Source organism: Ranitomeya imitator, chromosome 7 (genome assembly GCF_032444005.1).
Source record: "Ranitomeya imitator isolate aRanImi1 chromosome 7, aRanImi1.pri, whole genome shotgun sequence".
NCBI lineage: Eukaryota > Metazoa > Chordata > Amphibia > Anura > Dendrobatidae > Ranitomeya > Ranitomeya imitator.
The window spans coordinates 68,315,322-68,318,898 of record NC_091288.1 but is presented as its reverse complement, the minus strand read 5'-3'; positions in this window follow the sequence as shown (position 1 = coordinate 68,318,898).

Genomic DNA, 3,577 nt, shown 5'->3' with positions numbered 1-3,577 from the left:
GCCTCTCTACTAAGGGCACAGAGTGATGGTAGCATCTTCTCTCTCAAAATAGAGCAATACATCTGTGAATTTCTAGTATCATCAATGAATAGGTCCCCAACATCAGCAGCGCTTATACAGCCCCACATATGGATACTGACACCACCATGTTTCACAGTAGGCACCATGCATTTTCTTTGTACTCCTCACATGGTGACACCACACAGTTTTGAAGCCATCAATTCTAAAAACATGTATTTTGCTTTAATCACTCCAAAGTATAAAGTCTTATTATTTTTCATATTTTTCAGCATGGTTCCTGATTATATCTTGAGTATAGCAGTGGACAGGAGTCCATGAGTGGAGCAGCAGTTCTGGTCCAGGAGGTAAAACTAGATATTTTTTGCAACATCCAGTTGTGGATAACCCAAATAATACCTTTTATTAATATCATTACAACATTTGACATGCAAATACAGTATATTTTCTTTATAGTAAAAAACAAGTATGCTCAGCCAGGAATAAACCATAGATATCTAGATAGTCTCAAATGGGCATCAAAGGATAAAATAGAAGCAAAGAAAATAATAGATACTAAAAATAAGTGAGATGAACACCTGTCAGCACAACTCTAAAAACTCTAAAAACCAGTCAGATGTGACAGGATTGTCTGCACAAATTTCTTTTTTTGTGACATTTGAGTCTATCTAAAAATCAGGGATATTTTGCAAGCTATGCCATGAAGTAGCTATAAATCTCAGTTAGACACAACATTACAAACTCGTACTTTGTTGTGCACTATACTACTGACCATGAAATCAAACATTAACCCATTTCCTCTATAACCTTCTCTACAAATATAACAATCTAGGCTTTCTTTGCAAATGTCTTATGCAAAATGAATTGTTGTTCCAGTAATGCGACTAGTAACCACAGGAAAAAAAAATATTGACCATTCCAAAATTGTTCAGGTTGTTTGCATAGTCTCTTCTAACATTTTTTCTATGGGGAAACAGTGAGTAAAGGCCAATCATGCAAGCCAACAAATTTGGTATGTAGGCCTTGTCAGCCAACAATTTGGTCCAAGATAATTCCACGGAATTATTCAATATTAATATAAAAAATTAGCTTCATCAACTACAGCAAACCTTCGACTATGTTGATCTCTGGAAATTTTGGAATACCATGAAGGATGTGGGTGGGGGGGTGCAGGACCATCTGATCAGCCTCATAAGGGAATTTTTACATCAACCTAGAAACAACAGTCTGAACGGAACACGGTGACATGACATTTTTCAGAGTAGAGGGAGAGTTAGACAAGGCTCTATCCTGTCACCATTTCTCTTCAATTTATTTGCAGAAATTTTCAGGAAGGCTGGACTTGCAGAAAAAGAAGACGAAACCAAAATTGCTTGATGAATCATCATCAACGATCTTAAATACGCAGACGATACAACATTGATAGCAGCAAGAGTAGATGACATGAACGACTTATTACAGAGTATTAAGAAAATGAGCTCAAACATGGGACTCCGACTCAATAGAAAAAATATAAAGATATTGACAACTGCCAGGTACAACCAGGGCACATTTGAGAAGGACGGCGATGAGCGAGAAATTTTAAAGGACTTCAACCTACTCACATCAATGATCACTCAAGATGCAGCAACGACACAGGAAGTCCATTGTAGAATAGTTATGGGCAAATCTACAATGAAGTCAGTAGACAAGGTCTTTAAATCAAGGAACATTTCACTGGCGATGAAGACATATACAGTACAGACTAAAAGTTTGGACACACCTTCTCATTTAAAGATTTTTCTGTATTTTCATGACTATGAACATTGTACATACACACCGAAGGCATCAAAACTATGAATTAACACATGGGGAATTATATCCTTAACAAAAAAGTGAGAAACAACTGAAATTAGGTCTTATATTCTAGGTTCTTCAAAGTAGCCACCTTTTGCTTTGATGACTGCTTTGCACATTCTTGGCATTCTCTTGATGAGCTTCAAGAGGTAGTCACTGGGAATGGTCTCCCAACAATCTTGAAGGAGTTCTCAGAGATGCTTAGAACTTGTTGGCCCTTTTGCCTTCACTCTGCGGTCCAGCTCACCCCAAACCATCTCGATTGGGTTCAGGTCCAGTAACTGTGGAGGCCACGTCATCTGACGTAGCACCCCATCACTCTCCTTCTTGGTCAAATAGCCCTTACACAGCCTAGAGGTGTGTTTTGGGTCATTGTCCTGTGGAAAAATAAATGCTGGTCCAACTAAATGCAAACTGGATGGAATAGCATGCCGCTGAAAGATGCTGTGGTAGCCATGCTGGTTCAGTATGCCTTCAATTCTGAATAAATCCCCAACAGTGTCACCAGCAAACCACCCCCACACCATCACACCTCCTCCTTCATGATTTACGGTGGGCACAAGGCATGTAGAGTCCATCCGTTCACCTTTTCTGCGCCGCACAAAGACACGGTGGTTGGAACCAAAGATCTCAAATTTGGACTCATCAGACCAAATTACAGATTTCCACTGGTCTAATGTCCATTCCTTGTGTTCTTTAGCCCAAACAAGTCTCTTCTGCTTGTTGCCTGTCCTTAGCAGTGGTTTCCTAGCAGCTATTTTACCATGAAAGCCTGCTGCACAAAGTCTCCTCTTAACAGTTGTTGTAGAGATGTGTTTGCTGCTAGATTTATGACCTGGTCTCTCATCTGAGCTGCTGTTAACCTGCGATTTCTGAGGCTGGTGACTCGGATAAACTAATCCTCAGAAGCAGAGGTGACTCTTGGTCTTCCTTTCCTGGGGCGGTCCTCATGTGAGCCAGTTTCTTTGTAGCGCTTGATGGTTTTTGCCACTGCACTTGGGGACACTTTCAAAGTTTTCCAAATTTTTCAGACTGACTGACCTTCATTTCTTAAAGTAATGATGGCCAATCATTTTTCTTTTCTTACCTGTTTTTTTCTTGCCATAATACAAATTCTAACAGTCTATTCAGTAGGACTATCTGCAGTGTATCCACCAGGCTTCTGCACAGCACAACTAATGGTCCCAACACCATTTATAAGGCAAGAAATATCACTTATTAAACCTGACAGGGCACACCTGTGAAGTGAAAACCATTCCCAGTGACTGCCTCTTGAAGCTCATCAAGAGAGTGTGCAAAGCAGTCATTAAAGCAAAAGGTGGCTACTTTGAAGAACCTAGAATATAAGACATAATTTCTATTGTTTCACACTTTTTTACATATATAATTCCACATGTGTTAATTCATAGTTTTGATGCCTTCAGTGTGAATGTACAATTTTCATTGTCATGAAAATACAGAAAAATCTTTAAATGAGAAGGTGTGTTCAAATTTTTGGTCTGTACTGTACATCGTCTGGTCTTTTTCTGTAGTAACATATGGGTGTGATACCTGGAAGATAAAGAAACAAGACAAATTAATAATCAATGCCTTTGAAATGTGGTGCTGGAGAAGGATAATATTAATACCATGGATGGCAAGAACAAAAAACAAATCAATTTTGAAGAAATCAAGCCAGACATGTCACTCAAAGCAAGGATCACCAAGCTATGACTTGCTTACT